Raw genomic sequence first — 26354 nt, 5'->3', positions numbered from 1 at the left:
GAAATATCTTAAAGGCATACAAAATGTGGGCTTATGTTATGCTAAGGACTCATCTTTCAATTTAGTTGGCTATTTAGATGCAGATTATGCAGGATGTAAGCTTGATCGTAAAAGCACCAGTGGCTCATGTCAGTTTCTAGGAGACAGACTGATATCTTGGTTCAGCAAGAAGCAAACATCCATAGCAACTTCCACAACTGAAGCAGAATATCTAGCTGCCGGAAGCTTCTGCGCTCAACTGTTCTGGATTCAGCAACAACAGAAAGACTATGGAGTCATTGCAAAAGAATCACCAATATTTTGTGATTATACAAGCACAATTGCGATTGAATATAATCCAGTTCTTCACTCCAGGACAAAACACATTGACATGAGACATCACTTCATCATAGACCATGCTCTAAAGAAAGCAATCAGGCTGGAGTACATACCAAGTGATCAACAAGCAGCTGACATCTTCACCAAGCCATTACCCGAGACTAAGTTTTCTATTTTTCGCAATATTCGTGGTTTAATTGATTTATCTTAATTATATTGTTTCTAGTCAATTAATATTGTTAGTCAGTTGTTATCAGTGAAGTTGCATTGTTATGTCAGTTTGAGGTGTCAGTTATTAGTTGTTTAACTGTCACTAAATATCTTTTAAGTTAGTATCAGTTAGTATGCAGAAAGTAAATAGCAATGAATCGGAATAGCAATTTTATTGATAATATATTTCTCTCATTACACGATTCAGTTCTCTTTCAATGGTGTCTAGCCAAAGGAACATCCAACTAGACATCTCATTGCAGGCAATTCTTTCGTAGCCTTATGATATAACAATTTTTTCCAGCACCATCTGCTCCTTCCTAAGCATCAAATAGTAAAGAATTTCATCAGTTACAAGGTCTGAAGTGTGAATGACATCGAGACGCTTCTTATATTTGATCTCAATTGCCTTCTGTTTATCAGTAGCAACTAATCTATCTTGCTGGATGGTCTGGAAGTCATGTATCTTAGTCCAGGTGGACATGACTCTTTCAAAGACATAATCTTCAATGTCCCTTTTCCAACTCTTCACGCATGGAAGTCTTTCTGCAGGATTAGGATTGTTGGAATTGTCTGGTTTATCCATCTATGCTTAATGGTTATTATGTGTATCTAATGAAGATTGATCTTATTTATAGATAGAATTTAACTGAAGAAACAAAAGAAGACAAAGAGACATCAGTTAAAAGAACGCAATTGATTTATCCAAACTGTGATTCTCTTACTCTTTTTTACTTATATGCACTTATTTAGGGGGAATGTCGATTCTAAATGGTTAACTGATAAGACAATCTTCAGTTGGTCTTCAATTGGACTGATTCAGTTTTCAACTAATCACTTAGTTATTTATCCAACTGATCTTATCGAATAGGTTAGCTGATTATTCGATAAGTATTCCATATTAAGTGACGTGACTATTAAAATTACGCATTTAATTTATGTCATTCATTGAATAGTAATATGAAACGTGGTCCCACGTAATCTATTAGACTTCTATTCACGTTTTCATCGCACATACACACATTTTTATTAAAATTTATCTTGGACTGACACGTGTCCAAAAATTTGAACAGTCACAAACATATGTAATTGTGCCGCCTCAATTCAGTTTCTTCACGACCATTTCAATTTCCGGATCTTATCACACACACAAAGTTCTTTCTTCTTCGCAAATATTCAATAATAAAATGGCAAGTCAAGTTCCGGCCTACATAGCAATGCTATGGCAATTGATTTCGACTCCGTCCTCTCTGTTAAGGACGAAGCCGTTCAAAGTATCTTTCTAAAGCTGGAAGTAGTTGGTTTGAGGAAGAAATTGGGACATCTACTCAAGAAATCTATTCCAAAGAAATTCAGGATTTCTATAGCAACATCTTTCTCTCAGCTGAAGGGAAGATTACAACTACTGTCAACAAGAAGTTGCTGACTATTGTTGAAGAAACATTTAGCTCCATCTTCAAACTAGCGTCTAATGGCCTTTCTCAATACTCTGACGTGAAAGCCGCCGATGCGGAGGAGATGCTCAAACTTTTATTTGCTGATGGGAGGAAGATAAAAGTTTCTGATCCCAAGAAAGAGCTAAAATATGAATATCAATTGTTGGCAGATATAGTGGCAAAAGGTATTCTATCCAAAGCGGGTTCTTTTGCTGCCCTCACTCTCGAGAAATTTCAGATAATGGCTGCTCTGGTAAGTGGACGCAAGCTGAACTTGTCAATCATATTGTTCAACATTTTGAAGAACATGGTTCAATCGTCAAAATAGTCCAAAGCTTTGCTATGCCGATCAGCTTTAATCTGAAGAACAGAGGTTTCGTGGATGACTCTTCTGAGAAGTCATCCAAATACAAAGTCTTCACTGATAAGAATGTTCAGCCACCAAAGATGAAGTTGGACCATATCTCCTGAGCAGTTTGTCGAAGTCAAGAAGGAGATTGGGATGCAGGAAGCTCCCAAACCCTGCAATAATACCAAGGCCTTGGCTCAGAAAAAAACAATCAAAAGGAAACTGATTTTCAGTGAGACTGAATCGGAGAAAACTCCATCTCCGAAAATTATGAAGAAGCCAATGACCCAGAAAACAAAAAAAGTAGCTGCTTTGGAAACCATCCCTGCTGACAGGTTGAGGCAAACTGGAGCTGAACAGCCTATCAGTGAAATATCAATCATGGCAGTTCAAGTTGCATCCTCAACTGAACATCAGTTATCGCCTCCAATTGGTCCCTCAAAGAAGACTATCACCGAATCTGGTTAAACAGAAACAAGTTGGAGTCAAAGCACCACTGATCACTATCACCGGCCTATCTGCACTGCCTTTTGCCAGACCAAAGGGAGTGGCGATAAGAGAGAAAGTGGATGCAACTGTTTCAAAGCTGAGCATTTCTCATGCCCTCACTGACCCGAAAGGTAAGGGCAAGATGATTGAAGAGCCCAAACCAACCAACCCGATTCAAACTCATATTGATTTAATATGGGAAGAGGTAAATGATTTTTCTGAATCGAAGTTGAAAACATATAATGAATGAGTCAGATTTAGGACCGAAGTGTTTGCCAAGGGATTGCAGAAGAAATCAGTTTTGAACAAATTCATCGCCTTTGAAACTATATTCCTGAGGGTTGTCAAAGACTCTAGAATTGTTCAAGCACTGGAGAAAATGAATTATTTTTTTGATCTTATGTGTGCCAAGAATCTGGCTCAAGTGATAGCTCAGCTACGCAAGAACTATGATCCTCTTAGTCGAACTGCCTTCAATGACAAAGCAGTTTATGACCAGTTGGACATGGATCTAATATCTTTGCAGATGAAGATCAAAAGTTGGGAAATGGATCAAAAGTTGACTATTCCAACAAACTCCCAAAGTTCCTCCTCAGAAGAGCAGGATGAACCATCAACTCATCAGCCATAGCCATCTCAGGAAGCATTTTCTGAACAAACTGAGCAAGTAACTGATCCTTCTTCAAAGGATGCTCAACCATCATCTTCTGCTCCGGTAGGTCTTCAACTCTATACCTATGCTGAGTTGTCATTAGAAAATATTGATGAAGTGATACAGTCAGTTGCCGATGACATCCAGCTGAATGTGATAACTGAAGAATCAGTTGAAGACCCAAGCACATCTGAACAACCAGCCTCAGAGCCAACAATATCAGCAGTTGAAACAACAGTTCAGTCGCCTGCCACGACTGAACTAGTAATACAAGCTGAAACTAAAGTGGCTCAGTTGCAATCAGAACCAACTAAAGAGCCAACTGCCGTATCAGTTTCAAAACCAACTGAAGATCCAACCATCTCAACTGTAGTTCAGATTCCCACTTCCTCTCAAGAACCGCAACAGAAAATAGTTGAAGAAATTGTTTCATAAATGGTTGAGACTGGATCAGAAAATAGGGCCTCGGTAATTTTTAATGATGCATACCAGGAGCAAGAACCGGAATCATTTGAAGCTCTGTCTCCTCAGATACCAATGGCTACTGAAACTATGATAAAAGACATTCAGTCCAACCTTCATGATCTGATTTCATCTATTTCTGATATTAAGTCAACCCAATTGATGCACACATTAAAGATGGACTCTATGAAGGAGAATACAGTGAAGAACTTACACCAGGTTACAAAGAATATAACTTCCTTATTTCTCAAACTAGATCAATTGAAGAAAGACCGAGTGAGAGTTTAAGCACATTTTCAGACTCAAGACATATTTAAAAATCGCATTGAATTGCTGAAAACAATAGTGACAAAGAGAATATATCTGATGCAAGAACAATTATTATTTACTATATCTAATGTCACCTCGGAAGTCAGTGCATTATCCAGCAAGTTTGATGGGTTTGACAAAAAGGGGGAAGAGGAAAAAGAACAGCAGCAGCTATCTAAGAAAAGACCAAGTCAACCAACTGATAAGAGAGAAAAGAAATGAATAAGCCCAGATCAGTTAGAAGACAGTCTTTATATCCAGTTGAGAATTTTTGGCAGATTTTCTGTACGGTCTAAAATTAAGACGACGTAATTCAACTGCATGCAAATCTAGGAAATATAAAAAATGGCTAATTAATTGATTTTAATTGCTTAATTGATTATGTAACATTCATGATTATTTGTTAAATTGGATTTTATTGTCAATTGGCATAAAACTGTATTTTTAAGGGTTATTCGATTTGCAATCGAGGAACGAAAACCGATGGCTTAAAATGTAAAATGTTTTATTAAATAATTGTTTTGAGTTATTTAAAATATGAACGATGCATTTTCATATTTTTGAAAAAAAGGATTTTTAGGTGAATTTCTACATCGTGACGTAATTTTTATCGGTGTTGGTTTTACAACACAAAATACGAACTTACGGGCAACCCGGCTATATTTTCACAATATTATTTTTAAAAAATTATTTTTAATATTCTAATTAATTACTAATGGGCCTAATTACCCTCCTTAGTGGGCCTAAGCCTTGTTAGTGAGTTAATTAGTATTTAATATATTAAATCACCCCAAACCCCCCCATAGAACACGCCACTTCCTTGTGCAATCCAAACTCCTTCCTCTCAAATTCACACAGTACACACATCATATTTTCAAGGAAAAATTCGAAAAGCTTCAAGGGTTTCAAGCCAAGGTCCCGTCGTCACCGTTTTTCGCAATCATCAACGTATATTCGTGCGTAAGAAACAAAAAGGCATGCATATTTCTTTCCTTCAAAACATCATCACAACATAATAAGTTTTCTGTATGAATTTTGTGGAAAAACAAGTATCACTTTGAATTATTTTCGGTTTATGGCATATGTCAAACTTTTGGCTTGTATTTTTCCTTCAAAATCATGTTTTGTATGTATTAAAGGGCTGCCATGATTTAGGTTATGATCAAGCATTGTTTTACATTGGTTTAGAGTCCTAGAAAATCACCAAAAATTGCTGCACATACGAAACATGCAAGAGGGAACCACTTCCTGTATTAAGATAACTTGTGGGCTCGGCTATGGTCATGGAGGCTCGGCTTGGTCTTGGCTTGGGGCCAGGGTTAGCCAAGTTCATGGGTGAGTCAAGGGTAGGGTTATAGCCATGCTAGGACTCGAGTTAAGTGGGCTAGGAGGAGTCTTAGCCAACAAAGACTCCTAACTGAGAGTCTTCAAGGCATGCATAGGGTTCAGGGGCTTGCGCAGGGGAGAGGGCTCGGTCTGAGCTAGGGTGACTCGATGGGGTCCTAGGTTAGTGCTTGAGAGGATGGTTCAGGGGCTGAGCACGCTGGTCAGGTCCTAGGGGCGAATCAGGGGTCCTATGTCTACTAGGAGTCTCGTCCGAATGCATGTGTTGGTTGTGTGCTTTCGGCTTCGAGCTAGGGGGCTGGTCCGTGGGTTCCATGGGTCCAGGAGGGTGTCTTAAGGGGTTGGTCAGGGTTTGGTCCAGCATGGCTGAGGGTGGCTCGAGGAAATCGGGACATGGCTCGGGTTTGAAATATATAGGTCAAGCTAGGTTTTCTTTTTGGAAATAAAATCGAAACATGGCTAACGGGGGTCGAGTCATGGTTCATGAGGGCTAAAATAATATAAAAAATCTAAATTTTGAATTTAGGAATTTTATATTAAAGTTTAAAATTTTTTTTGGATTAAATTGCCTTCAAAATGACTAATTACGAATTAATTAAAAAGTCTATTATTTTAGCTAAATAAAATTACGGGAATTTTAAATTAGGCTTAAATAATTATTTGCAACATGTTAGATTCAATGAAATTAAGAAAAAGTAAAAAACGTGAAATTTTACGTCTAGGGGTAAAACGATAATTTTACACCCGAAATTTAATAAACGTCATGGCAGTGCTCTAATTGCTGTTTTATATGTTAATATGATTATTTTAAATGTTTATGTATTTTTATATGTTAAATTGTGATTTTTAAATGTTTTATGTATTTTACGATTTAATCTTGACATTTAAAAGACATGTTGCATGCTTGGTTTAAAAGAAAAACAATATTATATGCATGTTTTTATTAATTGATGGAAATACGAAATGTTGAAGGACATGAAGGAATTGTAACTAAATACGATGATATGTTGAAAATATTGTGAGGGTTATGGTCCCAGTGGGAGCACGACGATCGTGTTTCCTTGGATACGGATACAAATACGTTAATATGTTAATATGGTGGCCATGGCCCAGTTGACCGGTGAGAGTGTTGCTGATGTCCCCGCCGCCCAGTACTGAAGTTTTATAGATGGATCCATCGCCCAATACGAATACGAGTCACAATCACGATTTGAATTCAACAAACACGAATACGTTAATATGAATATAAATATGTTGATATGAAAATGTTTATGTTTAAAGTTTATGCATTATTATGAAAATATTATTTTAAGTACAAGTATTTTTCATTGTTGTATGGGGATCTGTATATGTATTACCTGTTATCAAGAATATTATGTGTTGAGTCTTTAGACTCACTAGGTGTGATTGATGCAGGTGATGTTGATAATTATGTAATTGGAGGTCTTGATGAGTGACTTTGCTGGACTGTTGGTGCACATAACTCGAGGACCAGCGCTTCTACTTTCCGCATTTAAGTTTATGATTTTCGTTAAAGATTTTACGACTATTTATTTATGCTTTTGAGAGATTTTTGAGAGGTTTAGTATGAATTATACATTTCATAATTAATGATTTTTAGGTTTGGTAAAACGTGTGACGATTTTACGATTTAAAATATTTTCCTTTGATTTTTAAATGTTATTTTATTGTTTATTTTTAAAATAGTACAAGGTATTTTCAAAGTATTTATATATATGTAAGAGGAAAAAAAATTTAGTACATTTTAAGCAAAAAGAATAAGGAGACGTTTCAGTTGGTATTAGAGCCAGGTTCCTGTAAAGAGTTGTGCCACCATCAGCGCCGGAAAAGATCAGTCATCGAGCCTCAATTTGTAAGTTTTTACATGCTTTATATGATTTAATATGATGTTACCTGCATGAATAATATGTTTACGTTACTTGTTTACTAACTTTTTGAGTATAAATGTTTTGCATGCTTAAACTGCTAAATTAAATAGGATATGTCACATGATTAGAAAACTTATATTTAAATACATGTTGGTTACGTTAGAATTTTGAAAACGTTTAGTTAAAATGCCTCCTAGACATGCCCTTGTTAATGAGGATCAAGCCTAGAACAGTGTGAACCATCAAGGGAATGCACCCCCACCACCTCCTCCAGGGGATGCTGCTCGTGCGTTAGAGGGGATGACTCGTTTCTTTAAGCAGCAGTTACAGCAACAGTTACAGCAGCAGTTGTTACAGCAAGCACCTAGGCCACAACATGACATATATGATTAGTTCCGGAAGCTAGGGCCGAAGGAATTTTCTGGCACCACCGATCCCTTTGCTGCTGAGGCTTGGATTCGTGCACTCGAGGTACACTTTCGCTATCTGAATATGGGGGATGCTGACTGTGTGAGGTCTACCACTTACCTGTTTTGAGATGATGCTTCTTTATGGTGGGAAGGAGCGGAGCATGGTGTTGACATTACTACCCTTACTTGGGCTCGATTCAAGGAGATATTCTACAAGAAATATTTTACTGTCGATGTTAGAGGGAGATTGAAGAGGGAATTTATGACTCTTCGTCAGCGAGACGCTTCTGTTGCTGAGTTTGTGAGGAAATTTGATAGGGGCTGTCACTTTGTACCCCCTATTGCGAGGAATGCTACGGAGAAGCTTAGACACTTCATGGATGGTCTATGACCTACCATTCGAAATAATGTTATGATGATGCGTCCTTTGGACTATGCTACCGCTACTACCTATGCATTACAGTCTGATCAATCATTGAAGGATATTGAGTTTTGAGTTACAGCGCAAGAGACAGCAGCATCAGAATAATAATCAGCCAAACAAGAAACCATAAACGTGTCCTCCTAGACCTCAAGGGCCTCAAAAGCCCCAATGTTAAGTCAAGAAACAAGCAGCACAAAGGCCATCACCTACATCACCAAAACCTGCAGAAGGACAACCATGTAAGAAGGGCAATCGACTACACTATGGACCATGCGTGTGGGGTACTACTAAGTGCTTCATATGCAAGGAAGAAGGGCACAAAGCTAAGGATTGCCCGAAGAAGAATGCACCTACTATGGGACGAGTTTATGTTATGAATGCAGAGGAAGCTGAAGAGGAGGCAGACACTACTCTTATCACGGGTAACCTAGTCATTTAAGGGACCAAAATGAAAAATTTCAAAAATATAAGGTCAAATTGCAAATATTCGAAAAGTTGGGGACTAAAATACAATTTTTCAAGAAATGCTTAAGTTTAACGCGTAATCTTCACAGAACATTGGGAGAATAATGATAGAAATTTCCTTAAGCTTCAACACGAAAAGATTTAAAAGACATTTTCGCCACAGGGAGGATTATCATCCAAGGGGTGGTACCTATGCACTGCTAGATTCAGGAGCTACACATTCTTTTATATCGGAAATCTTCATCAAAAGACTGAATATTACTCCTCAAGATATGGGTTTAGGTTTTGAAATTTCTATTCTTTCCGTTGATCAAATGCTCACGTCTAAAATTTTCAAGAATCTAGAGCTTCGTTTATTCAAAGATGTGGTTCGGACAGATCTTATTGTGCTTCCTATGCCCGAATTTGATGTTATACTTGGTATGGATTGGTTATTAGCGAATGGACCTTCGATTGATTTTCGTCAGCGATCGGTGTCTATTCGACCACCTAGTGGTAAATCTTTTATCTTTGAGGCGACGAGAAACAAACAAATGCCGCACATTATCTCGTGTCTATGTGCGCGAAAACTTATTAAACGTGGATGCAAAGCTTTTCTAGCATGTGTCACTACCGCACATGCTCCTATAAGTCAGAAGTTAGAAGATGTTGATATTGTCAGAGATTTTCCTAGCGTCTTTCCGAGGACGTTTCTGGAATTCCACCAGATCGTGAAGTGGAATTCTCTATTGAACTAATGTCGGGCACTGTTCCTATGTCTAAAACACCTTATCGTCTAACACCCGCCGAAATGATCTTATTAAAAGATCAAATCCAAGAATTGCTAGACAAATTATTCGCCCTTTTTATTCTCCATGGGGCGCACCGGTATTATTTGTAAAGAAGAAGGATGATAGTATGCGACTCTGCATTGAGTATCGAGAGCTTAATAGGGTCACTATCAAGAACAAGTATCCACTGCCAAGAATTGAAGATTTATTTGATCAGTTACAAGGAGTATCAATATTTTTTAAGATTGATTTGCGATCTGGATACCATCAATTGAAAGTAAAATAGTCTGATGCTCACAAGACAGCGTTTCGTACTAGATATGGGCACTACGAGTTTATGGTCATGCCATTTGGGTTGACCAATGTGCCAGCGATATTCATGGATCTCACGAATCGCGTATTTCAGCTATATTTGGATCAGTTTATTATAGTCTTCATTGATGATATATTTATATATTCTAAGAGCAAAGAGGAGCAGAGTAGCCATTTGAGGACAACACGCAAGTTCTGCAAGATAGTAAGCTTTATGCAAAATTCAGCAAGTGTGAGTTTTGGCTTGATCGAGTGGCTTTCTTAGGCCACATTGTTTCTAGTGATGGCGTCGAAGTTGATCCAAGCAAATTCGAGGCAGCGAAAGAGTGGCCAGTACCGAAGAGTGTTAACGAGATTCGTAGTTTCTTTGGACTAGCCGTCTATTATCGCAAATTCATCAAGGGATTCTCATCTATTGCAGTACCTTTGACATCCTTGACTAAGAAGAATGCAAAGTTTATTTGGGATCTGAGTGTCAAGATAGTTTTGATAAGTTAAACCAAGCATTGATATCAGCGCCAGTATTGTCTATGCCATCGGGGCAAGGAGAGTATGTTTTGTATACCGACGCTTCTAAACTTGGTTTGAGCACAGTTCTGATGTAAAATGACCGAGTTATAGCTTATGTGTCGAGACAGTTGAAAATTCACAAGAAAAACTACCTTGCTCATGATCTTGAGCTTGCAGTAGTAGTTTTTGCATTGAAGATTTTGAGACATTACACTATATGGGGAGGAGTACAAAATATTCACCGATCATAAAAGTTTGAAATACTTCTTTACCCAAAAAGAATTGAATATGAGACAGCGAAGATGGCTTGAATTAGTAAAGGACTACGATTGTGAGATTAGCTATCATCCGGGAAAAGCTAATGTGGTGGCAGACGCATTGAGTAGAAAAGCAGGAGTTATCACTCATCTATCACTTCAAAGACAGTTGCAGTCCGAGATACAGCGGTTTGAGCTTACGGTCTATGCTAGGGGCGAGGCCCCTAATCTTGCTGCATCATCAGTACAATCAACTTTGAGAGATAGAATTCGTGATGGACAGTCTACCGATGAGCAATTGCAAAAGTGGAGAGCTAGAGATGAAGCCAAGGGCCGGAAGTTATATTCTGAGATGGATGGTATAGTTTGTTATCGAGATCGTTTATGGGTTCCTAGTGACGATTCCTTAAAAGACCTTATTATGAAGGAAGCTCATGTCACACCATATTCCATTCATCCGGGAAGCACGAAAATGTACAAATATTTATAGTTGTTATATTGGTGTCCAGGCATGAAGAGAGACATTATGAGATTTGTATCCGAGTGGAAATGGGAAAATATTACGATGGACTTTGTTATGGGATTGCCATAGACTATTAAGGTATTCAATGCCATATGGGTGATAGTGGATCGTCTTACGAAATCAGCATATTTTATACCTATCAAGACAACCTTCACCATGATTCAGTATGCAAAGCTATATATTCGAGAACTAGTTCGTCTGCATGGGATTCCTGTATCTATTTTTTCTCACAGAGATCCGAGATTCACGTCATCTTTTTGAAAGAGTCTGCATGCAGCGATGTGGACCAAGTTATTATTCAGTACAGCATTCCATACTCAAACCGAAAGAGTTATTCAAATTTTGGAAGATCTACTGCGAGCGTGTGTTATTGATTTCTAAGGCAGTTGGGAACCAAAATTACCTTTAGTGGAGTTCACCTACTATAATAGCAATCAATCATCAGTCGGGATGACTCCTTTTGATGCACTTTATGGAAGGAAATGTAGATCTCCTATTCATTGGGACGAGGTTGGTGAAAGAAGAGATATTGGTCCAGATGTTATTGAAGAGACTGCCGAGCTTGTAGTCAAAATTCGTGAGAGAATGAAGACTGCACAAAGCCGACAAAATAGTTATGCTGACAAGAGACGAAGAAACCTAGATTTTGTAGTGGGAGATCACGTGTTTGTGAAAATAGCACCTATGAAAGGTGTGAAAGAGGATCGGTTTTAGGGTGTTCAAATGCGCAACGGAAGTTCAAAATGTTTAAGGGCATGAAAACCGAAATTTCAAGGGAAAAATTTCCTTAACACCTCATGTACTAGTGTGTAACATATACAAAACACAAACTATGACATTCATAGGGTGTTATGAAATTTACCTATCAATCTCAATGGATTGATGATGGTCTCAACCAAGGTGTAAACACCTTAGCTCTTGATGGGATGAGTTGATCTACAAGCTTCCTCTTTTCCTTCAAAATTAGGCCCAACACTCGCTAACTAGAACCCTTCTTACTTTGCACTAGAAAAAAAAGAAGATTTTTCTTTGAGAAGTGATTTCTTTCCTCAACAATTGAAGAAAAAAATGAGAAAATTTTGAAAAAATTGATCCTCAAGTTTCGGCCATGGTGCTTCAAGAATGGGAGAGGGATGACTTGTCTTGGTTGTGGGAAAAGCTAAAACACCTTTTAGCATGCCAAGCTTTGGAGATTGAAAAAGTAGTCTCCAACCCTTCACCTCCCATGCATGCAAATCTTATTTGATTTTAACAATTAAAAATCCATGGACTTAATTTAATTATGTCAAACATATTTGAGACCAATTAAACTTTACTTGAATTTACTCAAGTCTTCTAGTTAAATAATTATTTCCAATTGGGCTCTACAGGGCCCAATGTTATTTAATTAATTCAACACTTGAATTAATTTTATTATTTGGACTCTACTAGGCCCACTAGTGTTTAATTAATTCAACACTTGAATTAATTTAATTTAGTCCATAATAATGTTTATGAAAATCGCAATTTTCAAATACATTATTTATTTGGAAAACTTTTAATTTAGGAACACTTTCTCAAATTAAAAGTTATATTTTCCCTCATAAAAGTCATACTTCCATTTTTTCTTACGCTTATAAACTCATTTATAAGCCGTTCAACACATTGAACTATTTTAACTTCTCAACGGGATCTAGAAAGCTAGTACTTGTGTGGCTCTCAATGGTTCATTGATACAACTAGCCGTGGGTTCACATCTCCATGTGATTCGGACTAAACACGTCCTTATACGAGCATACCCCAATTGCTCTATTCTTACTTATCAACTCCTTGATAACAAGAATGTCAGAACTCAAGTCTGATAGTACCCAACCAATCATGTTAAACGCCTAGCAGCATCGCTTACATGATTCCATATGTAACGACCCATTACAGGCCCAGTGGACAGCCCATATGGCCCACTGCCCCGATCGACCCAAGGTTATCCCGATCTTGGGCTCCCTCAAAGGGGCCTTTTCCCTCACGGGCTTTCCATAGGCGTCGTACGGGTTACTCATAGGATTTCCCCCTCCCTACCAAGGGGTTTCTTTCGCCTCCCCAGGACTCGATCCCATGACCTATAGGATAAGTACATTGATATCAAGAGTCCTGGTACCAATTGGGCTACTTGTCCCATCTTGGGTTCCCTCTGGGTCTTTTTCCTCACGGGCTTTCCACATGCATCATTACTTATAGGACTCTCCACACCAGGTTGGTGGAGTGTTACCTCCCCAAGTCTAGAACCCATGAACTCCTGGCATAAGTTATCTCACGGGCTTTCCACATGCGTCATTACTTATACGGCTCTATCTTGCCTTTCCCCTTGAAATTGCCCTTTCGTCTTTGGCTTGAACCTTGACCTCTTTGAGCAATAGCCTGTTGCCTCGCCTGTATCTTTCTTGCAATATCTTTTTCATCTTGCTCGGCTAACAAGGCTTTAGCCACAATCTCTTTAAATGTCACCGCTTTAGACATATTGATGTCCCTTCTGATCTCTACTCGAAGTCCTCTAATGAAATGAGCACCCTTGTCTTTGTCATTGGAGGCAATATATGGGACAAACAGACAGCCCTCCTCGAACTTCAAAATGTACTCATCGACATTCATACCTCCTTGACGAAGCTCTAAAAACTCAGTCACCTTCCGAGCTCTAACAACGTCGAAGATGTGATACAGATTATTGGGAACCGTTGAGAGTATATACAGTTCAAGCGGAATCAGAGCTAAACTCGCGAATTAAAGCAGTTCAGAATTTTGATCAGAATGTTCAGAACTCGGTTTCGATAATCAGAACAGGGTATTGATCAGAATATCAGGTAGGTGATACTGTATTGTATGTGAATAACCGACTTGTTTGTGCCGAATATTTCGAATCTGAAACGACAGGTATGATCAGAAATGCGCCATCTTTAATTCAACATTTATTCTGATGATAGAAAAATGTAGATTGACTTGAACTGACTGATGTTAGGAAAACAGATGAAATTAGTTGTAAAAGAATTTGTACTGAAATGTCTAAATTGCCGACAGGGGAAAAAAGGAGATTGGTTATATCGATTATCGATTATTGAATAGAAATGGGAGTACATTTCCATAGATTTCGTAATGAAACTACCGAAATCTTTTCAAGATCGGGATGCGATGTGATCGTTATTAATAGATTGCGTAAATTTGCATATATTATTTGTACATGAAGACTTACGGATATGACCAGTCGATGGAGATTTATGTCTGAAAAGAGGATAGATTGTACTGAATGCCAAAGTTGATTATATCAGACTGTGATTTTCGTTTGATTTTGTACTTTTGGCAGAGTATACAATAAACTCTTTCTCTTATCGTCTATAGATCGACAGATAGTTGGAGCAACTATCCTGGAACTGGAGGATATCCAGGAACTGTAGTGCTGGATTTTAGCACTAGTTGAGGCGATGTGTTGTCACTTTGTGAATGATTGTAAGACAATAGCTATCAGATGAGTATTGAAATAGCATTAGTCGAGGCATTGTACAGTGAGGACTGCAGATTTCCTTCGTATAGAAATAATATCTGCGAGATACCTGAGATTGGATCAGATGGAATCAGAGATATGAAAAAGAAATTGAAACTGATTCAGAGGAAAATGAAGACAGCTCAGAATAAATAGACTGAATATGTCAACGTCGGATGATGACTGTTGATATTTGAGGTTGAAGATTGAATATAACCGTGATTGGAATTATCAGAGTTGATAGAAGATGTTAATGTTGATTTATTATGAGCTGTTGATGGGTATATACGGATGTTGTATAGCCAATATTGTGAGATTAATTCTGTTAAAGCTATTTCGAGTAGTATTATGAGATTATACTTCTTGAATGATTATTCCAGAGTGAAATCAGAGATTCGTGAAAGAAAAATATTTCAGGATGAAGAATATTCCGCTGTTGGAAGTATAGTACAAACATCAGGGCATCGAATAGGCTACCTGGAAGACTGAGTCTGATATGAGGTAGCGATGTTCAGAATTATTACACTGAAAGGAATTATGATTGATTCTGTTATACATTTCTTTCCTTGTCGGACTTGTTATCGGATTTAATTGCCTGTGATTTCGGGGACGAAATCGTATCTTAGGGGGGGAGAAATGTAAGGTCCGAGAATTTGATTACCGTAATCTGAAATGATTTGGGGATAATCGATGTGATTATAGACGTAAACGATTAGACTGGAAAAGACGAGAAAAGACACGCAAAGTAGGTGTGAGGGTGTGCCATTCGCGCACATGCGCGACTAATTGGCCAGAAGACCCCGCGCATATGCGCGGCGTGAGGGCGCGCATAGCGCGAGGTGTCCAGTAGCCAAGGAGCTATAACAGAACATTGCGCGCACATGCGCAAGGTAGGCAGAGAGTTGGGCGCACATGCGCGGGGTGAAGTCGCGCATATGCGCGAGTGGTAGAATTCACGAGACAATAGGTCTCGCGCATATGCGCGACTTATGTGCGCGCATATGCGCGAGCAGTCAAGTAGCTGATTTCCGGATAGTGCTTCCGGCGCATATGCGCGGGGCTTAGGCGCGCATATACGCGCGACATGCAGAAGGAAAATAAGCCACTTGGTCTTGGAATGCGCAAAGATGTATATATATGTATATATCATGAATTCGTTTCAGAATTCAGAAGAAACGAAGAAAAGGAAATTGGGAAAGCTTCTGAAATCCTTACGCCTTTTTATTTCAATTCATTCGTCGGATTTTGAATCCGACTTCAGTACTGGGTTCCTAGCGACGACAGCTACAACTGGACTGGACATCGTATATTTGAAGTCAGATCAAAGAACAGACTGTATTGATATCGACAGACAGTGAGTCCAAAGCTTCGACAGAGTCAGACTGAAGATGGACAGAGTTGAGTTTGAGACTTCGTCTTCGTCAGACCGAGAAGAGAAAGGTATAAGTCAATGTGGTACCGGGAGATCGACTCGAGTATAGTATGATATACTTGAGTTTCCGTAAATCACATACTTCTTATTATTATGTTCATTGATTTGACTGGATATGCTTGTTCTATGAATGTTTAGAAAGCAGGTATTAGTCGAGTGATCTTGTGACAGAAGTACCTGATAGTGGCGGGATCGCCATGGGCACATTGCACGATGTCACAAGATAGTAAATTGGCGAAAGTGCCAATGTCTATCACGTATAGGTCATTGGACGATTGGCAATCGATGTGGATAGAATTGAAGTTTCTTCTATTACTGGTGATCGATACCATATCAATGTGGATAGAATTGGAGTTTCTTCTATTACTGGTGTTTGATATGGAATGCCAACGTCTGGAAATCGGGATCCCTAGACTATGATTGAGTCTAGTCTGAATTTAAGAGTTACGGATATTGATTCATTGATTGATGTTGATTTATGTTCCTGATTATGGTAAATGTTTAGAGTAAGGGTTATTTTTTATATTAATTCATGTTTCGGATTATGATACATGTTACGAATATTTGATTCATGTTCTGATTTTGATACATGTTATGAATATCTGTTATATGCTTTTATATTGTTTATATGATTGCATGTATACATGATTTATACTGGGAATGTATTTCTCACCGGAGTTATCTGGCTGTTGTCTTGTTTGTATGTGTGCATGACAACAGGTGGGACAGGATCAGGGTCAAGAAGAGAACGAGGCTGGACTAGATAGCTTGGAGATCCGGGCTCAGAAATAAATTAGGAGTCAGCACTGATATGTAGTTGAACCTAGTTGGATTATTGTAGACAATACATGACTTGTATGTTTATATTTAATATGTAATTCAGATTGATTTACATAACGTTTCCGCTTTGTATTTTTTTAAAAAAAAATTAGACTCTGTTTATTATAATTGATTGATTAGTTCTAAGAACGATTAAAAACTTTAATTAACGTCCGGGTCCCCACATCTTTCACAGCTTTTCAGTGTCGAAGACCAGGGTTCGATTGATATCTACTCACTACACTTAGTGCAAAAGCCACATCAGGACGTGTAGATATCATCCCATACATGATGCTACCAATCACAGATGCATAAGAAATGCTTGGCATCGCCGCTATCTCTGCATCAGTCTTGAGAGACATAGACTTGGATAGGGACACGCCATGACACATTGGTAGATGTCCTCTCTTGGACTCATCCATCGAGAACCGCTTCACGATGGTATCAATGTATGTGGACTGGGTGAGACCATGCAATCTTTTCGATCTATCTCTATAGATCTGTATTCCCAATACAAAAGATTCTTCACCCAAGTTCTGCATCAAGAACTTACTCGCTAACCATATTTTAATTGATTGCAGCATTCCTACATTATTCCCAATGAGTAGAATGTCATCAACATACAACACCAGGGATGACACAGCACTCCCACTGACCTTCTTATACACACAAGGTTCCTCAGGATTCTTAGTAAAACCAAACTATTTGATTGTACTGTTGAATCTAAGGTTCCAACTCCTAGATGCCTGCTTTAGACCATAAAAAGATCTCTGAAGTTTGCATACCATATGCTCACTTTTGACAGATGTAAACCCTTCAGGTTGAGACATGTAAATCTCTTCCTTAATATCCCCATTAAGAAATGATGTCCTGACATCCATCTTCCATATCTCATAGTCATACCATGCAGCTATGGCTAGCAATATCCTAATGGACTTGAACATTGCAACTGGAGAAAAGGTTTCCTCAAAGTCAACTCCTTGTCTTTGAGTATATCCTTTTACCACCAATCGCGCCTTGAAGGTCAATACATTCCCATCCGCCCCAAGTTTCCTCTTGTAAATCCATTTACACCCTATGGGAACAATTCCCTCAGGTGGATCCACGAGATTCCACACTTGGTTCGAATGCATGGAATTCATCTCAGATTCCATTTCTTCAAGCCACTTGGATGAATCGGCATCAGATAACGCTTCCTTGAAGGTCCTTAAATCACATCCATGGTTAGGCTCGTCATAGCCTTCTTCAAGAAGCACACCATACCTCATAGGTGGTCTCGAGACTCTCTCGGATCTTCTAGGAGCTTGTATCTCCTCTCTTGGCTCTTCGGGTGTGAGTTCTATAATTTTGGGTGTCTCTCGAACCTCTTCGAGTTCTATCATCTCCCCTTTTCTATATAATAGAAATTCTTTTTCCAAAAAGGTTGCATTCCTAGAAACAAATACTTTTGTTTCTTGGGGATGATAGAAGTAGTATCCAACCGAATTCTTTGGATATCCCACAAAGTAACATATAATAGATCGACTATCCAATTTATCTCCCACTACCTGCTTCACATAAGCAGGGCACCCCTATATTCTAAGATAAGAATATTTGCGTGGCTTACCCATCCATATCTCATATGGTGTTTTATCAACTGCCTTTGTATGGACATTGTTCAACAACAGTGCTACAGTCTCAAGCGCATATCCCCAAAAGGATGGCGGCAACTCCGTGATCCCCATCATAGACCGAACCATGTCCATCAAAGTCCGATTACGACGCTACGAAACACCATTCAACTGTGGTGTAGCGGGCGGAATCCACTGCGAGAGAATCTCATTCTCCCTAAGATACTCTTGGAACTCGGCACTCAATTACTCACCACCTCGATCCGATCGAAGTGTCTTGATGCTTCGTCCCAACTGCTTCTCTACTTCACATCTGAATTCTTTGAACCTTTCAAAGGCTTCAGACTTGTATTTCATCAAATAAACATACCCATACCGATGACTTGATAAAGTAGGCATGTCCATGCTTAGTGGTGATGCTAAGCGGACCGCACACATCGGTATGGATCAAATCCAATAACCCTTTGGCTCGCTCCACATGGCCCTTAATGGAAATTTTGGTCATCTTTTCTTTTAGACAGGATTCAAAAGTTGTAATGCCCAAGATTGTAGGTTGATCAAATGAAATTATGAAGTGTTGCATGAGGTATAGACCGCACCCGCACAGCAAAACATACCGCACCCGCGGAGGGGTGGCAGAAAGTTAGAGTTTGATTTCGAGAGGACACCGCACCCGCGCTCATGTTTTGACCGCACCCGCGGTTAATAGGCAGAAAGTTAGAGTTTTGCACACGAACCAACACCGCACCCGCAGTGTAAAAAGGGACCGCACCCGCGGTCGTCTCTTTTTGAAATCTTGATGGAATGCTGTGAGCTGAGCACACCCACGGTGAAAAGCTACCGCACCCGCGGTGTGACGTGTTGAGTGAAAAATAAAACATGTGTCCTTGCCATGCATTTAACATGTATGTGTCTTCATTTCCTCACTATTACAGCATAAGAACCGAGAGCAATTCCAGAAAAGGTGCAAGGTTTCTTCCTAGCTTAAATTGTTGGTTTTGCAAGATCTAACCAACCGAAATTGAATCCGAGCTTAGATTCTTGCTCCTCTTAACAAGGGCTTCGAAAGGGTATATGTTTTAATGTTTTCCAGCATGTTTTGATATTCATGTGTTGAAGAAATTCATATATGCTTGATAGTATATGTTGTTGAGATGATGGAACACATATATGTGCTACCGGATTGAAAAACGGATAGGATATGAGATTATTGTGAAATTCCAGCAGGTATTGAGTAAAGATTATGCAAATATCAGCTTGGTAAATTATGTTCTTGAGGAGTATGACTTGTTGAGATTATATTCAAATGGATATGTGAGTTATCGTCATTGATTAATGTTGTTTGAGTTGATCGGTATCGCAAGATTACGCCGTTATGCCGTCGAATCGTATCGAGATTGATTATTGATTCGTATATGTGTTGATTTGAGTTAGAGATTGATAGAATGCATCTTGAATGTATCATTTCAGAGTTGATATTGTCAGATTCGACATCGAGACTTCGACTACGACAAAGACTGTGCAACGAAAGGTTTAATTCGTGTAAATTCGGGAAGATACAACTCGAATTAGATTTGATTTGAGTTTCCAAAAATCACATACTAGATTGTTGTTTTTATCTTGTTATGTTTATGCCTTGTTTATATATTTATATTCAAGCGTTTAAGATAGGAGAGTCATTGCCAGATTTGCCAAATTTCTAGATGTTCGGTGGCATCGACGCACAGGAGCAGATTGACTCCGATTGTAGACATTTGATACAGACAGGATCTGGGTCGCGACAGAGTTGAGAGATCGAGATAGCGTGGAGATTACGGGCGTAGAAGAAGATTACTAGTGGTTTCTTACTAGACATGTACTACATGTGGTTTGTAGTTGGTATTGAACACTAGTTTGTATATATGAAAAGAAACAAGACATGGATTTATGTTGTTGAAATAAAATAGATAAAGACCTTGTGCATGTTTATATGCATTTATTTATGATAATGTTAAAAGAAATTATTTTATGACCCATATTTTCGAACAAAGATCCAATTAATCCCATAGAGAATTGAGTTAGAGCCCGGGTCCCCACAATAGGTGGTATCAGAGCGATAGATCCTTTAGATTGAGATAGAGTAGAATGAGCGGGGTAGATTGAATTTTCTTCCTTGCTTTTGTGGTGCTAGCATGATTTATTGCTTTCCCTATTACATGTTGTCTCGTTATTTGAGTTGATTTACAGCATGTATTCGCAAAGACTGAATCAGAACCGATTCTGGATTAGAGGTATATGATCAGAGGAGGGCTGAGACAGATTATATAGATTGTATACTAATCTGTTTGATAATCAGATATGCCGCCTCGACAAGTACCGCAACCAGCAGCAGGTCGAGCACCAGAACAGGGCAGTACATCCAATGATCCGATGGAGACCTTGCTGAAAAGGTTTCAGTTGTTTCGACCACCGAAACTGAAGGGCACAGAAAATTCAGTTGAGTGTGAAAGTTGGCTCGATGATATAGAGATGTTATTTGAATCTCTTGACTACCCCGACGAACGACGAGTGAAATTGGTTGGACATCAACTGCAAGAAGTAGCAAAGAACTGGTGGTTGAATACGAAAAGAGCATTGGAGCACCGTGGCACGCAGATTACTTGGAAGGTGTTCAAGACTGAGTTTTATCAGAGATTTTTCCCCGTGTCCTACCGAAAAGACAAAGGTGCTGAATTTGCCAATTTGAGACAGGGACAGCTGAACATTGAGGAGTATATTTCTAAGTTCTCTGCATTGCTCCGATTTTCTCCTCATGTCGCAGAAAGTGATGAAGCCGTTGCTGATCATTTTATCAATGGCCTGAATCCAGAAATCTTTACCTTGGTGAATACCAGTAGGCCCAATAATTTTGCTGAAGCATTGAACCGTGCCAAGGGGGCAGAAGCTGGATTGCTTAGGCAACGAAACACTTCCTATGTCGCTCCTACTCCTAGACCGCCACAACCTTCAGTTCAACCCCCTCTCAGATTTGAGAGCGGTGGTAGCAGCAGCGGAAGGAAAGACCAGTTGAAAGCAAAGGGCAAACAGTTTAAGAGATCAGGGAGCAGTTCGTCGAGCTCCAGTGGGTCTCGACAGAGAGGTCCTGGCCAGAGTACAGAGTATACATGTGTATATTGCAGTTCATGTGGAGGCCGACATGCCACCGAGCAGTGTCAGGGTGTTATGGGTCGCTGCAACATCTGCAAACAGCAGGGACACTTTGCCAGAGTTTGTCCCTAGAGAGGTGTACAGCAGGCTCAGAATGTAGGAGCATCTGGTTCAGTGGCTTAGCCTGAGAGGCAAGCTTCATCTGTTCATTCCTTTTAGCCCACTCCTACACAAACATAGCCCAGAGCCAGATGTAGCCAGACTGTGAGCCAACCTCCCAGACAGCAGGCTCGAGTATTTGCACTGACTGAAGAACAGGCCCAAGATGCACCAGATGATGTGATTGCAGGTAACTGTTTTCTTTGCAGTTATCCTGCCTATGTATTGGTAGACACGGGTTCATCTCATACTTTCATATCTGAGCGTTTTGCATTGTTGCATTCATTGCCTGTCGAGTCATTATGTGCTATAGTGTCTATTTCTTCTCCGTTGGGAAGTGGTCTTATCTCTGTTACTTCAGTTAAACATTGTATACTACAGTTTGAGGGTCACGAGATTGATTTAGATTGTATTGTGCCTGGGTTAGCTGATTTTGATTGTATTGTTGGGATTGATATGTTAACCAAGTACCGAGCCACTATAGACTGTTTCCAGAAGATTGTCAGGTTCAGACCAGAGATGGCTGATGAGTGGAAATTCTACGGTAAAGGTTCCAGATCTCGGATTCCCTTAGTAACTGTTTTGAAGATGACGAGATTATTGCAGAAAGGAGCAGATGGTTTCCTTATATATTCAGTAGATCTACTGAAACCGAGTTCGTCATTGGCAGATCTGCCAGTGGTACGTGAGTTTGCGGATGTATTCCCAGAAGAGATTCCAGGGTTACCTCCAGCCCGAGAGGTTGATTTCAGTATTGATCTTATACCAGGTACAGTCCCTATATCTCGAGCTCCTTATAGAATGGCGCCTATTGAATTGAAAAAATTGAAAGAACAGCTCGAAGATTTATTGGCCAAGGGTCACATCAGACCGAGTGTATCTCCTTGGGGTGCTCCGGTATTATTTGTTTGAAAGAAAGACGGTTCGATGAGATTGTGCATTGATTACCGACAACTGAACAAGGCAACAGTGAAGAACAAATATCCATTGCCTCGTATCGACGACTTATTTGATCAGTTGCAGGGATCCTCTGTCTATTCCAAGATCGATATGAGATATGGATATCACCAGCTGAGAGTCCGAGATGTTGATATACCGAAGACAGCGTTCCGAACCAGGTATGGACATTACGAATTTATTGTCATGCTATTTGGTTTAACGAATGCTCCAGCGGTGTTTATGAGTTTGATGAACCGTATCTTTCAGAAGTACCTAGATGAGTTTGTTATTGTTTTTATTGATGATATTTTGGTATATTCCAAAAGTGAGATTGATCATGCCGAGCATTTAAGAATTGTGTTGCAAACATTGAGAACAGAGAAATTGTATGCTAAACTATCAAAATGTGAGTTTTGGTTGATAAATGTTGTCTTTTTGGGTCATATCATATCTGGAGACGGTATTTCTGTGGATCCGAGTAAAGTTGAAGCTGTGATCAGTTGGCCTAGACCGACTTCTGTACCAGAGATACGCAGTTTCATAGGTCTAGCAGGATACTACCGACGATTTATCAGAGATTTCTCCAGTATCGCGAAACTGATTACCCAGTTGACACAGAAGAATGCGCCATTTGTGTGTTCTGAAGCTTGTGAGTCTAGCTTCTTGGAGTTGAAGAGACGACTGACCAGTGCTCCAGTATTGACGATACCTTCAGGTACTGGTGATTTTGTGGTATATTGTGATGCATCTCGCAGAGGGTTAGGATGTGTTCTTATGCAGCGAGGACATGTGATTGCATATGCCTCGAGACAGCTGAAGCCACACGAGATTCGTTACCCATTTCATGATCTTAAATTGGCGGCCATCGTATTTGCTCTGAAGATATGGCGACACTACCTCTATGGTGAGAAGTTTGAAATCTACTCTGATCACAAAAGCCTGAAGTATTTGTTTTCTCAGTCAGAGTTAAACATGAGACAGCGAAGATGGCTTGATTTGTTAAAGGACTTTGATTGCGAGATCAAATACTATCTAGGAAAGTTGAATGCAGCAGCAGATGCCTTGAGTCGAAAGGTATGTTCCCTATCCTTATCGACGATAGGTGTTTCGAATATGATTGAAGATTGTTGTTTGTCTGGATTATCGTTTGATACAGATTGTAGACCACTACGACTTGCTACGATTCAAGTTGAGAAGCAGCACAAAGAATTGATCAGAATATTCAGAAGTCGATTCAGATGGTCAGATCAGGACATCAATCAGAATATCAGGTACATGATCATATTCTGTATGTGAATAACCGTCTTGTAGTGCCAGATGTTTCAGATTTGAAACAACAGATATTGTCAGAAGCGCAATTTTTGCGGGAACAGATGAAGTCAGATATTGCAGAGTTTGTGTCTAAGTGCTTGAATTGCCAACAAGTGAAGGCCGAGAGGAAGAAGCCCAGAGGTTTACTTCAGAGTTTATCTATTCCTGAATGGAAATGGGATCACATTTCCATGGATTTCGTTACGAAGTTACCACGATCATCCCGGGGCTGTGATGCAATTTGTGTCATTATTGACTGATTGACCAAATCAGCTTGTTTTATTCCGTACAGAATGACGTACCGACATGATCAGATGACCGAGATATATATCGGAGAGGTAGTTAGATTGCATGGTGTGCCGAAGTCGATCGTATCAGATCGTGATCCACGATTCACTTCTCATTTCTGACACAGTCTGCAGCAGGCTTTAGGTATGACATTGCATCTAAGCACTGCTTATCATTCCCAGACAGACGGACAGTCAGAGCTGACTATCCAAACATTAGAGGATATGCTGAGAGCTGTAGTGCTAGATTTTGGCACTAGTTGGCAAGATTCACTACCACTTTGTGAATTCTCGTACAACAACAGCTATCAGATGAGCATCGAGATGGCACCATTTGAGGCGTTATATGGCAAGAAGTGCAAATCTCCTCTGTATTGGGATGATGTATCTGAGGTACCAGAACTTGGATCTGATATGATTCGTGAAATGACTGAGAAGGTGAAGATCATTCAGAAAAGAATGAAGACGGCGCAGGATAGACAAGCCAAGTATGCGAACATCAGACGTAGACCGTTAGTATTTGAACAGGGAGATAGAGTATTCTTGAAGATTTCTCCGTTTAGAGGCGTTGTCAGATTTGGCAAACGCGGGAAGTTATCTCCTAGATACATCGGTCCGTACGAGATTCTTGAGAAGATTGGCAATCGAGCATATCGACTTGCTCTTCCTCCTTCTTTATATGGGATACATGACGTCTTTCATGTATCGATGCTGCGTAGATACATGCCTGATGCTTCTCATGTCATTCAACCTGATGAGGCCGAGCTTGACGATACACTAAGTTATTTTGAGCAACCATTACAGATTCTGGATCAAAAAGAAAAACAGCTCAGAACGAAGACTATTCCGCCAGTGAAAGTCCAGTGGAGTCGTCATGGCACTGAAGAAGCGACTTGGGAGACAGAATCAGAGATGAGACAGAGATATCCTGAGCTATTTTCATGATGTGAGTATTTATTCAGTTTTGATGATATTGTTTCTGTTATATACTTTGTATTGATTGCCTGCGAGTTCGAGGACGAACTCTTATCTAAGAGGGGGAGAAATGTAATGCCCAAGATTGTAGGTTGATCAAATGAAATTATGAAGTGTTGCATGAGGTATAGACCGCACCCGCACAGCAAAATATACCGCACCCGCGGAGGGGTGGCAGAAAGTTAGAGTTTGATTTCGATAGGACACCGCACCCGCGCTCATGTTTTGACCGCACCCGCGGTTAATAGGCAGAAAGTTAGTGTTTTGCACACGAACCAACATCGCACCCGCGGTGTAAAAAGGGACCGCACCCGCGGTCGTCTCTTTTTGAAATCTGGATGGAATGCCGTGAGCTGAGCGCACCCGCGGTGAAAAGCTACCGCACCCGCGGTGCGACGTGTTGAGTGAAAAATAAAACATGTGTCCTTGCCATGCATTTAACATGTATGTGTCTTCATTTCCTCACTATTCCAGCATAAGAACCGAGAGCAATTCCAGAAAAGGTGCAAGGTTTCTTCCTAGCTTAAATTGTTGGTTTTGCAAGATCTAACCAACCGAAATTGAATCCGAGCTTAGATTCTTGCTCCTCTTGACAAGGGCTTCGAAAGGGTATATGTTTTAATGTTTTCCAGCATGTTTTGATATTCATGTGTTGAAGAAATTCATATATGCTTGATAGTATATGTTGTTGAGATGATGGAACACGTATATGTGCTACCGGATTGAAAAACGGATAGGATATGAGATTATTGTGAAATTCCAGCAGGTATTGAGTAAAGATTATGCAAATATCAGCTTGGTAAATTATGTTCTTGAGGAGTATGACTTGTTGAGATTATATTCAAATGGATATGTGAGTTATCGTCATTGATTAATGTTGTTTGAGTTGATCGGTATCGCAAGATTACGCCGTTATGCCGTCGAATCGTATCGAGATTGATTATTGATTCGTATATGTGTTGATTTGAGTTAGAGATTGATAGAATGCATCTTGAATGTATCATTTCAGAGTTGATATTGTCAGATTCGACATCGAGACTTCGACTACGACAAAGACTG

This window comes from Primulina tabacum, chromosome 1 (assembly GCF_025594145.1).
Source record: "Primulina tabacum isolate GXHZ01 chromosome 1, ASM2559414v2, whole genome shotgun sequence".
NCBI lineage: Eukaryota > Viridiplantae > Streptophyta > Magnoliopsida > Lamiales > Gesneriaceae > Primulina > Primulina tabacum.
Note: the sequence above shows the minus strand (reverse complement) of the source record.